The sequence below is a fragment of the Marmota marmota genome, unplaced genomic scaffold, assembly GCF_001458135.2.
Source record: "Marmota marmota marmota unplaced genomic scaffold, marMar, whole genome shotgun sequence".
In the NCBI taxonomy this organism is placed as follows: domain Eukaryota; kingdom Metazoa; phylum Chordata; class Mammalia; order Rodentia; family Sciuridae; genus Marmota; species Marmota marmota.
In genome coordinates this window covers 6,822,316-6,836,648 of record NW_026000206.1, presented here as the reverse complement: position 1 = coordinate 6,836,648, position 14,333 = coordinate 6,822,316, and the positions used below count along the sequence as shown (strand labels likewise).

Below are 14,333 nucleotides of genomic sequence, written 5' to 3'. Positions count from 1 at the left end.
GGGGGGGGGGGGGCTCGAGATTGTGTTTCCTGCATCCCTCCAGATTGTATTGAGGTCTGTTGTGCTGAGAGGGAATAATGGTGTAGATGTGCATGGAGAAGGAGAATTGAGACAGTATTATTACCATCTTGGTTATGTTTGCCAATATTCTATGATTGCAAGCATTGTCCCCTTCTAGTTCTAGTTGGCACATTAATGACTCCCTTCCTGTCCCTACATAAAGTTCAGGCACTCTTGAAAAAGGCAGGGTCCCCTTGTGTGTCCAGGGGAGTGACACCCTCTACCTGCAGCCTGTGGATTTCCCCTGGTTCCTTGAGTCTGTACCTGGATTGTCCGTCTTGCTAACCTGTTCCAGCCAAGAATGCATTGAATGGCCTATCTAGCTTTCTGCTGGGACAGTCCCCCACGTCCTGCCTTTCAGACTACTCCAGGGCCCAGGTCAGCAGCCCATCTAGCTGCTTTTCCAGGAGGAGAAAAGCAGACAAAAGTAATACTCATTTTTTAACAGAAGATGTGAAAAATATGGGAAAGAATAAAGAAGAAAATAAAAATTACTCATATGCCCCAAATCAAGAGAAAGAAGCACAGATAAAATTTTAAGAAATTTCCAGAAATATAATATTTGAATTTATCATTATTGGACATGGTTGAATGTATTTATGTGTGTGTTCTCATTTTTAAACTCACAGTTATAATTTTCCTACATAATTATATGTGTGCACACATACTCATAAATATGAACACACAAACAAACCACAAGCTTAACATAAACTACACTAGTGTGAACATCTTTGTGCTGAAATCTTTCTCTTGGTCTCTAAATAGCAGCTTATCAAGATACAAACACTATTTATGAATCTGTTTGCAAAATTCTCCCACTTGTGGTCCCTGGACATTCTGATGAATGGTGGGACATTGTAGAAATCAACATGGAACCTAGAATCAGCATTCCTGAGATGGTTTGGTAGTGTTGTCACCTACTTCCTGTGACTTGTACAAATCACTTAATCTCTCTGAGCTTCAATTTCCTCATCTGTAAAATTATTTAAGGGAATGATAATGTCTTCCAAGCCTCTTAACACTCAGAAGTTATTATGAGAAGCAAATGAGATCACAGATAATGAGACTCTTCATATGGGTAAGGAATCTGCATGCTTGCTGTATTCCAAAAGAGCATAGCACACATTTTTCTCTATTTTAGCTCAGACCTTTGGTCTCTTGGAAAGGCATGAGATAACTCCACACACAGGAAAAGAAGTCCAATAAACTGAGATGAAGAAATATTTCCCTTTAATTCATGGGACAATTTGGGACTACTTGTGTACATATGGGGATATTCCTAAGTTTGGGAATGGGTTCAGAAAGTCCTGTGTTCCCCTGATCTTCATAGTAGCTACTTTACTTTTGGCCATTCTTGATTATAGGTTTCCATTTCCTGAAGAACCATTTGCCATATGTGTCCTGACTTTGATTAGAACCATGACTGAGCCTATCCTGGTGGCAGTTCGGGAGGCTGACGCAGGAGGATCACAAGTTCAAATCCAGCATTCAGCAACTTAGCAAGGCTCTAAGCAACTCAGCAAGACCCTGTCCCTAAACAAAAATATTTTTTAAAGGGCTGGGGATGTGACATGGTGTTAAGCACTCCTGGATTCATTCCCTGGTATTCGCCCCCCCCTCAAAAAAAAAGGTAAAAATAACGGGCCTCTTACCAATGTAAACCCCTGCATTTCACATATGAAAAGTTAGTTGGAAAAATACTCTTGCTCTTTTAGCCAAGGGTGTTGGCTGGATGCAGTTCTTTCTTCTTTTACTGAAGCTATTTTGATAGCTTTGCAAAAATCTCCTTGAGAAACAAGCAATGGAGGGACAGGCTTACAATTTGGAATCTGATTCAACAATCAGTTCTTTTGGCCAAATCAGTCCTAAATGTTTTCTCCAGAGAAAACTCAGAGACAATAATAACACTACCATTTTTGTGGAACTTATCTTTAGATGGTTCTGTACCCAGGCCTGCTGCATTCATTTCTGTTCCTTCATTAATCACAGCCATGACCAAGCAGTCTCCCCAGGCCACTGTGCTCAGTGCTATAAAGCCCCCCTCATCCTTGAGGCTACTCTCCAACAGTGTAGAGCAGATGTGTGCTGTGACAGAGGCAGGCTTGGGGGCCTGCAGTCCTTGTCCAGGTAGGCTCCTTGCAGAAGGAGCACCTGAGTTTTGAAGGGTGGCAACAGGGGTAGAGGGCTTTCTGGCACCTTCTTAACCTTCTAGTCAGTATACCCCCTTTCTGAAGAGGCTGTGTGTGCTGCAGTTGGGAACCAGCCACACTGACCTTCCCCCATTGCTTTGCAGACCTCCTGGGCCAACTCTTTCCCTACTGGATGGCATTTGCAACAGAACCTGTACCTGCCCTGTGGCTTCTAGGTGTTGAGCAACAGTCCCTACTTTAGGTAATAAAGACTATGATCTGTTTTAAATCAAAACCACAGCTTCATTGCCTGTTCAAAGCTTCTCCTAAGGTGAGCCTGAAGGGAGTCAAGGTCCATCTTCTCTGTCTCCCACACTCTGCCCTCCCCAACCTGCCAGCTGCTCCCTGTGGCTCCCCTGGGCTTGGAGCTGGGAGAAGGGAGGGTCCAGAAAGGAGCAAAACTGTATGTTTATGTAGCTTGTTATTCTCGGCTTCAAGTGGCTTCAGTGATGGCAGATGTCTAAGTGCGCTCGCTCTCTCTCTCTCTCTCTCTCTCTCTCTCTCTCTCTTCCTCCCTTTCTCAGGATACCTTGCAGGTTAGGGACCCACCCACCCCTCCAAAGTTACCCTTGACATCACACAGGCCCCTGATGCAGGTGAGACAGTCAGGCTGACCTGTCCCAGAACCCCCAGCTCCCTGGCCTCTGCCCACTCCTCCAGCCAACTCTGACACACCCAAGAGCTTCTCCAAGTTCATCACTAGGAGCACTGACAGGAAGAACTGTAGGTCTGCAGATGTCATCCCGAATGGTAAGCTGACAGTTTCCCCCTTTGGCAGCTCCCTACTCCTTAGGCTGGTCCTGCCAATGCCCACCTCCCTTGCCTCAAGGAGGGAGGGTGTGGGGAGACCCACAGCAACACCGCAGCCCTTCCCAGCCCGTTCACACCCTCGTGGTGGGGGTGGGCGGCACAGCGAGCTTGCAGAAACAGTCTGACTCAGGGTAGGCGTGCTGCTGCTGTGAGGTGGCCCATTCCTTTCTTTAGAGTGAGGGGGACTCTTGTCACCCACCAACTGAAAAAGTTACATAAGCAAATGAGACTCTGTTTCAATCAACTGCTGAGGATTATGTGACAGGACTCACTGCAGGAAGGGGCTCTCTTTTGTTGTCACTGTTGAAATTGTTTTCATAGCTAAACCTAGAGGAAAGCAACCGGAAGTGCAGAGTTGGCATAAGTGTCAATGACTACATGGTCCCAGCCCCAGAATCCTGTTCTTGGCATCAAGGAAGTTCCAGGAGCCAGGTGGGCGGGGACTGACCAGGAGACCTGTCCCACAGGTCCAGCTGGACTGGCAGTGACCAAGGCACTTTGTGCCAAGGCTTCTGGAGGCCTTCAAGGAGCACCCATGGAGGAAATACAAAGCATGAGGAAGAGAAAGGAATAAATAAAACTGTAGTTGTAGACAGGATTATTTACTTTAAAAGTCAAAATAATCTGCAAAAAAAATGAGTAGAAAATGACAACTTTACAGAAGAATTCCAGTTGATAAATGTAGAAGGAAGGAAGAGTAACACAAGACCACCATTAAAACACCGCAGCAGTAATTGTTGCAGGCAAAATTCACTGGTGAATGCTGAATTAGTGATCAAAAGTTTAAGCAGAAACAGGATCTTTGCATAGTCTCAAAAGTATTGTGTCCAAAATGTTTAATGATTTCAAAGGGGGAAAAAATAGTACCTTTCAGTGGAGAAACCCAGCAGACAGCACTTTAGCTTGTCACCAAGAAATCATTTTAACAAGTATTAAAATGAGAAAAACAGTCTTTTATTAATTAAGAGCATGGCTGTCATTTGTCTTTCTGATTAATTTTAAAGCAAAAAAAATTCTTCCTGTTTTTGTTTTTGTTTTATTTTTGGTAGTAGAATTTGAACTAAAGGATGCTTGATCACTGAACTCCATCCCTAGTCCTTTTTGTTTTTTTTATTTTGATATAGGGTCTCACTAGATTGCTTCATTTTTCGCTGGAAGATGTACTGAGCTGGGAACTTACCTGTGTCATTATTCCCAGCAAAGCACAACCTCAATCCAATAACGAGAAAATACCAAACAAACCCAAATAGAGAGATGTTCTACAAAATAACTGACTAGTAGTCTTAACAAGTGTCAAGGGCATGAAGAATGGGAGGATGTCCCAGATGGGAAGAAACTAAGAAGACAAGATAACGAAATGCAACAGAGGCTCAGGAAGACGTTAGTGGGAAAACTGATGAAATACAAATAAGTTCTGTGCTCTAGCTAATAGTATCACTCCATGATTAAATTCTTACTAATGATTATTGTTATGTGCTCTTATAAAGGAAGCCTGGTACAGGGTATACAGGACCTTTCTGTATAATCTTTGCAATTCTTCTCTAAGTCTACAATTATCTTAGAATTAAAAGTTGCTGTTGTTGTTGCTTTAATTTTTTTTTTTTTGTAGTTGTAAATGGACAGCATGCCTTTATTTTATTTGTTATTTTTTATGCGGTGCTCAGGATCGAACCCAGTGCCTCACACGTGTTAGGCAAGCATTCTGCCACTGAGCCCCAACCCCAGGCCAAAGTTGTTGTTTTTTAAAAAAGATTTTCGTATTCCTTTTTCATTGAACTATCTGTCCATGTTCACTCAATAAGTTTTTTTCTTTTATATAAAGACTTCTAAGCAGTCTTTTATTCATTAAGAACATTACTAGGGGCTGGGGATGTGGCTCAAGCGGTAGCACGTCCGCCTGGCATGCGAGCGGCCCAGGTTCGATCCTCAGCACCACATACAAACAAAGATGTTGTGTCTGCCGAAAAAAAAAACTAAAATGAATAAAGAGAGAGTTTTTTAAAAAAAAAAAAAGAAGAACATTACTATTGGAGCTAGGGGCTGTAGCTCAGTGGTAGAGTGCTTGCCTTGCACATGTGAGGCACTAGGTTTAATCCTCAGCATCATATACAAATAAATAAATAAATATAGTTTGTCCATCTGCAACTAAAAAAATGTTTTAAAAAAAGAACATGAGTATCATTTGTCTTTCTGATTAACTTTAAAGCAAAAATAATTCTTTCTGTTTTTGTTTTTGTTTGGTTCTTGGTAGTAGAGTTTGAACTCAACAATTCTTTACAACTGAACTCTACCCCTAGTCCTTTTTGTTTTTTATTTTGATACAGGATCTCATTAAATTCCTAACATTGGCCTTGAACTTGCAATCCTCCTGCTTCAGCCTCCCAAGTTATTGGGATTGTAGGCATGCACACCATGCCTGGCAAAATTTTGTTTTGTTTTGTTTTGTTTTGTTTTGTTTTTCTTACTGAGAGAAATCTGTTAGGTCTTCTTTTGTGGTTTCTGCATCACGCCTAGAAAGTTCTTTCTCCACTTGGAAAGTGTTCTTCTAATATTTTTATGGTTCCAATTTTTACATTTAAATGTTTTTTTCTTACTGGAATTTATTTTGGGAATATTCATTCCAAATAGTTACCTAGGATTTTCTATATTTCCTAAATTATTCAACTTTTTCTCACTGATTTGAAATGCCACCTAGAGTATGCACTATATTGATTTTTTAAAGAAACTTTTTATGAATAACCATGAAAGGGCTGGTGTTGTGGCTCAAATGGTAGAGTGCTCACCTAGCACATGTGAGGCACTGGGTTCGATCCTCAGCACCACATAAAAATAAAATAAAGATATTGTATCCACCTGAAACTAAAAAATAAATATTAAAAAAAAAGAATAACCATGAAAACTGAGAATAGGCTGTATAATGAGGATGGAAATGAGCCAACCTGGTGTTGCAGTGCATTGTAAAGCTACTAGTAATTATGACCCTTCCTATGCTAGACTGTGAGCTTGTGGACTACCAGGGCTAGTTTATCTCTGTGCATTGCACAGTCCTGGCGAAAGTAGGGTATCAATAAATGTTTGTTGAATAACTAACTAAATGAGTGAGCAGAAAGACAAAGGTGAAGAAAGTTGTTTTTGAGAATCCACTCTGTCCCAGATGCTTTACATTTGTTTCTTTTTTCTTTTTCTTTATCCTCCTCCACCCCCACCACCCCAGCAGTTTACACTTGAGTGAATAGGCTCAGAATGGCTGGGCCAGGATACACAGCTGGTAGGGAGGTATGGAGCTGAGCTTTGGCATTGACTGATGCCCACTGAACCTCCAAAGCCTCAGAGAAGCATCCCCCCCACCCGATTCTCAGCCCACCCACCTGGCCAGACCTTGCAAAACCAGCTCCTGCTAGGGACCAGGTCCTCACTTCCCAGACTCCTGCCAGCTCTGACCCCCAGGCCACATCCCAGTTCAGTGTGCAGGAACAGGGCTCCAGACCAGGACCCATGAAGTGTCCTGGAATCCTAGTTCTCAGCCTCTCAGAAGAACAGCTGCCACACCCTCGTGGGTAGGGACTCAGGAATGGACATGACTGCACAGGAGGAGCCTCCTGAATCTGTGCTGGAAGCCCTGACGCAACAGCGTCTGATGCACAAGCACTTGGGGGTGGGCAGGCAGGGTTCCAACCCCAGCCTATCTGCTCTGCACCTTGGGCAAAGCCTTCACCTCTCTGAGCCTCATACATAGAGTGACTACTGTGTCTTTATTGAGGTAAAATGTACAGTGAAATGCAGACTTTCCAATTCAATGAATCTTGACAAAGTGTAATCAAAACCCAGATCTAGACAGAGCATTCCTTAACTCCAGTGAATTCTCTCAGTCAAGTCCCTACTCCTGGACCCCTTTGGCCCTAATCAGGTGTTACCAGACACTGACCTTGCCCTCTGGGACTTCCTAGCAGTGGAATCACACCGCACGGACTCATGTTTGTGGCTCTGTTCAGCATATTTTTGAGGTTCATGGACATTACTGCTATCATTGCAGTATCCGCAGGTCATTCCCTTCAATCCACATCCATTATAGGATGCACAGATTGTCAGGTCTGTGTCCCTTCATCTATCTGTGGACATTTGGGCTGTTTCCAGTTGTGGTGGTTGTGATTAAAGTGCTAAGAACATTTTTGTGGACCTGAATTTGCATTTCTCTTGAGTAAATTTGTAATGGCAACAGCACTAGGCTGTGTATTCCTCAGGGAATTCTGGAAGTGGTGGCCACGCCCAGCACAGGTCCTGGGTTCCCCCAGCTGTTCCCAGGTGAGGAAGGCAGGGACTCTGCTGGCCCATCCTGCAAGACACAGGCCTCTGCATGGGCCGGGCTGGGATGTCCTCAGAGCCTCGCAGATTCTCGCAGCTCTTCCTTCAGGTTCTCCTTCCTGCCCTCTCTGGCACAGGGATGAGACCTGCATCCCCTCCAAGGGCTCTGCCTGCCCCTCCTACCCCCTCCCAGGCATTTGCTGCAATGACACTCCCGTGTGTCTGGCCCTGTCCTGGCATCTGCTTCTTGGGAGAACCACATAGATCCCGCCAAGCGTGAAATTATGGGGCCATCCACTGCCCACGTGGATGAGGACCCATCAGCAAGGTATGGGTGGAAGCACCTGGCGTGCAGTGGGCCCTCGACCTGGTAGCGTTGGCGGGATTTCTGCTTGGCTGGGTGAGTAGATCCGTCTGCAGTGCAGCTCTGAGGCCAGAGCTGGAGAAGGGAACTTTCCTCCCTTGACCAGGCCCTGCCATGGGCAGGGGGCAGTAGGAAAACCCTGATACATGGGCAGAGAGAGAATGGAAAGTAGGGAAGGAAGGTAAAGGAGGAAGGACCCGAAAAACTGACAAATCATCTTGCTCTTTACAGGTTATGACACGTGCCACACAACACATCAGCTTTTTGATCTCAGAAGACCCCGTGAAGGAAGCAGGTGATGACCTACCCATTTAACAGGTGAGAACCTGGTCTCTGCTGCCGCCACCCCTGCCCTGCCCTCTAAGCTCTCTGGAAAGCTTTGGCAAACCATCGTGCACATGTCGGGAGCCATAGTCCCCTCTATGTTTATTGGCCTGGCCCCCAAATCCTCATGTTCTGAGTTGGCCCCACTTTATAGAATCTCAAATGCCACAGCTGCTAAGACAGCAGATTTTTTTTTGAGAGGTTTGGTCCTTGTGTCCCCCAGTTTCCCAGGGGTGACCATGGTGTCTGAGGTAGTGACCCACCATCTTACGACCATTCAATCATTCCTTCTAAGTCCCTGGTATGCACCAGGCATTGTGCTGTGAGGTATGGGTGGAAAGCACCTGGCACTGAGGCCCTCATCACAAGAGTCTGCAGTGACCAAGACCCAGATCCTGAGGGCAGGAGGTTATAGTGGGAGGGGACCTGTTGTGATCTCCAGCCGTGAGAGGGGAGGGACACTTTTGTGACCTCTGAAGGTGGCTGATGACCATAAACAGTGCAGAGGCTTTGGAGACCAACAGGGTGTTTGGAGTAATCCTGGGCACAGCTGTGGAGGCTCTCAGTAGCTGCATTTATACATCAGTTTCTAGAAGGTTGAAGGCCGTTTGGAGGGCACCAATGGCTCAGGGGAACCAGGAGGTTACAGCCCAGAATGGAGGGGACAGAGAATGTTCCAAGGCTCCTTCGGCCTGGAGCAAACCTCCCTATCCCCATGTGGCTCCCTTCACTCTGCTCAGATGTCACCACCCAAGAACCTCGGGGTCGCCCACCTTCCTGGCCTCCCAGCCTGGTGGCCCCCAGCCTGACCCCTCTTACAGTGCTCCTTATGACCTGAGATCCTGCTGTTCTTTTCTCCCCACTAGAGTGGAAGCTCCCTTAGAACAAGGTCCGGATCTGTCTTGCTCTCTAGGCAAGGCACTGTGAGAGTTGGATGATGCCCCTCACCCCCATGAAAGATGCCCTCCTTGGGGCTCATCAGAATCCCCAGAACTCTTGAATATGTCCCTGTACAAAGCTAAAAGACTTTGCAGGTACAACTAAGTGTCTTTAGATGGGGACACCGTCCTGGATAATCCAGGTGGGCTCAATGTCAGCACAGGGTCCTTGTAAGTGAAAGAGGGCAGGAGACGGAGCCGGGAGAATGTGCAGATGGGGAAGCGCAGGGGTGTGCAGCCACGAGCTAAGGAAGGGCCGCTTGGAAGCTGGAAAAGACCAGCAGACATTCTCCCGCAACCTCTCAAACAACCACTGGAGCCTGATGTCTGCCCAGTGAGGCTGCTTTCAGACTCCCCAGGACTGGGAGGCTTATGCGCTTAAAGCCTGAGTTTGTAGCAATGTGTGGCAGTAGCAGCAGGAAACCCACACACGTGAAGACCACTGGAGCCCATGGGCCCATTAAGGGAGCACTTCCACCCCCCCACCCGTGGGACTCTCTTGGGGAGGCTGGAAGAAAAAAAACCTCTGTAACTGTCCCTGAGGGAAGAGGAGTCACTCCTTGTGAGGTGACCAGGTCAGGCTTGCCAGACCTGACACAGGGAGGGAAAGAGATGGGGAACAGAAAAGAGAGAACGGGTAGGGTGGGGGAGGGAAGATGCCACATCCCCCAGCTAAGGGAATGCGGCTGAAAATTGGCACCACCACCCCTTGCCAGCAGGGCAGGCCACTTGCTAAAGAACCCTGCCCTCTAAACCCGCAGGCCAGGCCCGTAGGGTCTGGCCCCACTGCTGGAACGGGGGAAGGTGGGAGGAAAGGCTGCCTTGGGATTTGGGTTTCTACCTGGCTCTGGCATTAGTGCTCACCAGGGCAGGATCCTAGAGGTAGGAGACTAAGTGATGACAGAAATGGGGGATCTCACGAGGTAACTCAGGTGAGGGCAGCAATACCTGGCCGGGTGAGGTATACACTGTTTGGGTGTATGAGGGTTTTTTTCTTGTATGTAAGTGAAATCATACCACACACACTCCTCCTCCGCACCTTGCTTCCCCCCCGCCCTCCATACTGTATCTGGTCTGTGTCAGTGAACATGCCGCTGTTAGATCCACCTGAGTCTTTAGAGAGGCAGGCCAGGTTCCACGGATGGTGGTCCCACCATGGTGGTATCGTTCTTCATGATATGGGAGCACACGACACCGGCAGATGGGTACAGTCAAATGCCACCACAGCTTCCACTGCCACCTGACCAGAATGAGACTCTCTTCCACTTGCTCCCGCTTTCCGCCTGGAGCCCAGCCCTGCACGCTTCAATCACTGCCATCTCTGAGGAACTGTGAGATCTCCTCCCAGTTTGGCACCAGGTCTGAGAAATATGTTGGCAAGAAAGGAGAAGTTCACTACCTGTGCGCAGGAACTATTTTTTCTTTCTCAATTTGCTGCCTGACTTTGGTTTGTTAAAACCCACAGTGAATAAAATGACCTTGGAAACTGGCCTGGGGCTGGGTTTTCCTGTGTGGTTAAAGCCAGAGAGCAGGAGCTTTGAGGGAGGATCCTGGTGTATACTCACATGTTTCAAATTCAAGACAAATTAGATGAGGAAAAGAAAAATTCCAGCAGGAACTGGGTGTGCCTAACATTGTTCAGATATCTAGCCTATTACTAAGGACCTTTTCTGGAAGATTGGCTCTTCTTGTTCAAAAAAACATTGCTGGCACCTAAAGTTAGTAGTTTTTGCCTTTTTTGTTGTTTTTTTAAGCTTATTCTCCCCCACTCCCTAGAAGCAGCAATCTGGAGTCTATTTCCTTAGCTAAATATTTCTCCATCAAGGCATGTGGATCCACACACATTGGCACTTGGGGGAAACTCCTATGCCCAACTGGATTGATTGCAGCAGGTAAAATCAAATAAGAAAAAAAAAAAGACATCAAAGATTTCCTTGAACTTTCTAAAGCTGATAGAAGAGTTGAAGGGCCCTGGCCACCCAACAAGGTCTCCTATGTGGTTGATATTGGGAGAGGAACCCGGCCAAGCCTACCAAGGACCAAGGTCAGGAACACAGCAAGCAGCAATTCCGTGGCCAGAAGGTGGGAGACGGCAGCCCTGTGTCCATGTCTGCTGGCCCACACGATATGCCCAAGCCCCGTCTCTCGTGTTTCCAATGGCCCAGCAGGCACTTTCCAGAGCAGTCTCTCCCAGGGTCAAGGGAGAAGGAAAGCACACAGGTGACTGTCCCGTTTCAGATAGAATGGGATGTCCAGGATATTTGTGATGAGTGTCCACCGGGTCAGAGACTGAACCAGGTCCCTACACATCTTTCAGGAAGACAGTAAAACACTTTGTTGAGGAACCCTAGAAGCAGGGAGGGAAGAACATGTTGCTCTGGGCAAAGCCATTTCCTGCCAGGTTCACATTGCACCTCTCTCGGTGGTCCCATGACTCAACTGGATGGCCACTGTCATCTGAGTGGATGATGGAGTGGCCAAAGCCACGAGCTTGGCAGCCAAACTGCCTGAGTTCCAGCCTTGGCTCCACCACTTAATGTCCTTTAACCTAGGTGCACACAGGTTGTCTAATCCCTCAGTTTCCTCAGCTGTAAACAGGAGCTGATTAATAATCGCTTTGCCCTCTCGGCCATTCTAAGTATTGCACTAGATACTTATGTGCAAGGAAGCACATTCCTGACCCTTCAAAAGGGCCTAACAAATGTCAGCTGTGGTTATCATCCTGAGTACATCATCCCTAGACTAACCAGGCCTGTCCGAATCACAACAGGTCAGGGGCTGAAATGGATAAAAAGCACCAGGTCAGAGTGCTGCACAGACCAAGGGCATGGCTGTGTTTCCCGTGGCTTAGATACGAGGCATCCCCCAAAATCTCATTCATGAAACAATGCAAGAAAGTTCAGAGGTGAAACAGTTGGGTTATGAGAGTTTTAACTTAATCATTAACGCATTAGTCCCCTGGTAGGGTTTCACTGGACGATAACTGTAGGCAGGTAACATGTGGCTGGAGGAGGTGGGTCCCCGAGGGCATGGCTTTGGGTATATTTTACTCTTGGTGAGCACAGTTTTCTCTCTGCTTCCTGGTGCGATGTTTGAGCTGCTCTCCTCCCCTACACTCTTTTGCCATGATGCCTGGCCACACCTCAAGCCCTGAGGAATAGACTTGGCCATCTGTGGACTGAGACCTCTGAGACCATAAGCGCCAAATAAACTTTCCTCCTCTAAAATTGTTCTTGCCGGGTCTTTCGGTCACAGCAGTGAAAAAGCTGACTTAAAAAAGTCAGTTATGCAGAACATCAGCAATAAGGACTTGGTAGTTACCTGGACAGAAGTCCCCAGACCTGTCTGTGCTTCGGAGAACAGAGGAGACAGAAGAACTGTTTTAAGCCCTCCAGGTGGCCCGGATGGGTGAGCAGGTTTGTGGACAACCAGGCTGCTCCAGTTTCCACCTTGGACAGCTGGGAAACAGAAGGCCAGGGAGAAGTGACTTGTCCAAGGTCCAGCCGTCAGCTAGTGGCCATGTCAGTGCCTGCCATCTGGTTCTCGGAGCCTCACAGTCCTTCCTTCACATAGGGCTTCTGTGGCCATGGCCATAGAGAAAACCAGAAAGAACTCTTCATGTTCTTCAAAGAACTTAAACAAACAAACAAACAACAATAACAACAACAAGAACCTTTGTAATTGTCTATGGACAGAAGGCCTTTTTTTTTTATTATTATTTTTTTTTAATAATTTTTTAGTTTTCGGAGGACACAACATCCTTATTTGTATGTGGTGCCGAGGATCGAACCCGGGCTGCACGCATGCCAGGTGAGCGCGCTACCGCTTGAGCCACATCCCCAGCCCTGAAGGCCTTTATTTTATTTGCTTTATTTGTGTGTGTGTGTGGTGTGGTGCCAAAAATTGAACCCAGTGCCTCACACATGCTAGGCGAGCACTCTGTCACTGAACTACAACACCAACCCTCAAAAGAACTATAGAACCCAAAATGTAGAAGAGTAAATTTCCTGCCAATGTATTTAAACATTTCCTTTAAAAGAAAACAAACTTGGTGATGTTCCGTTTTGGCTGAACCTGAGGGGGAGCTTTGACCTGACTCTGTGGACAGAGAACTCACTGGCTGTGGCGAGGGCTGCATTGAGACCTTTTGAATTCAGAGGACTTTTTCCTGGCAGATCAGGAAGACGTGTGCTCAGACTCTTTTTCAGGAGGGAGATAAATATTAATCTGTCATTTTGAAAGGGAACACATGGGTGTCAAATGACAACCATTTTCTTTTAATGGCAGACATTTGCTAATGAATAGGTACTTGTCCTGAGGTGAGGCTGGGAAAAACTCGGCCATCATTGGGCAGGATTTTTTGGAAATTTTTTTTGCACCAAGGACAGATGGCATTTGGGTTGTCGGAGACACTGAGGCTCAGAGGGGCAGGTATTTGCTCCTCCCTCCTGAAAAGACCCAAGAGGACGAATGGGAATGCTCGGGTCTCAGAATTAGGCAGCTCCAGGATGCTTCCTGACTGGGTCACTTCCTTCTGTGTGACCTGAAGCAAGCGTCATCACCAGAGTGTGGGTGATGCCACCTGCAGGATGCAGGTGAAGGGCCTGCACAGAGCCTGGCAGGTCCTGGGTGTGTGTGAGTGACAATGGCCATGGACAAGGGGGCCTGGGCTCTTCCCGTCAGCCTGTCCTGCCTTGGGGCTAAGATGCTGGCTGGCTGGCATGCTGTGCTCTCCATAGGGAAGGTTGGACAGGCCACAGGCTCGGCGAGAAATAGGCCCAGGGGCCTCTCAGCCTCAGCTTCCCTGTGTAAGATGAGAGGGCTGCACGGAGGTGCTCAGGGCCCATTTCATTCTCAACAGGACATACCACGAGCTTGGGTTGGCACCTCAGCCCTGACTGCTCACTGCTCTCGCTAGAGAGCTCTTAAAGTACACCAAGGGCCCAGCCTGCTGCACACCAGGCAGATCAGGAGCACTGCAGGTGGGGGCCTGATGGTGGTGTCGGCCAAAGTTCCCCAGAAGATTGCAAAGTGCGGCCCCAGGAAGAACCACTGATGGAGGAGGCTGAAACGGTGAGTGCTCTCTCACAGCCCGCCCGGCCCCACCGCAGGCGACAGAAATGTCCTCTAATGGACTTGATGGTTTGGCCTTGCAGAGTCCCTACCTGCTGGCCCCAGCCAAGCCATGGGCCAAGTGAAAGGCTGCAGTGCCCCACTGTGTGCCCGCTTTGCTACCTTGGCTGGGAAGAAACAGGCTGGAGAAGGCAAGACTCAGCCAGCAGTGCCTGGGGAGCAGCGCCAAGCCCAACCTGGACTGCTCTGCTCCTGCCCAGAGGCTGCACACCG

The 14,333-nt window shown here is 47.4% G+C and overlaps 1 long non-coding RNA gene across 1 annotated transcript in view; it reads left to right on the top strand.

Moving 5' to 3' along the window:
• Positions 1–8,527, top strand: part of LOC125612751 — a 9,532-nt gene extending 1,005 nt beyond the window's left edge. The window contains exons 2-4 of the long non-coding RNA XR_007343226.1: positions 2,354–2,451; positions 2,774–2,999; positions 7,957–8,527. This is a non-coding gene — a long non-coding RNA (uncharacterized LOC125612751). The remainder of the gene's footprint in view (positions 1–2,353; positions 2,452–2,773; positions 3,000–7,956) is intronic.
• The last annotated feature ends 5,806 nt before the right edge of the window (positions 8,528–14,333 follow it).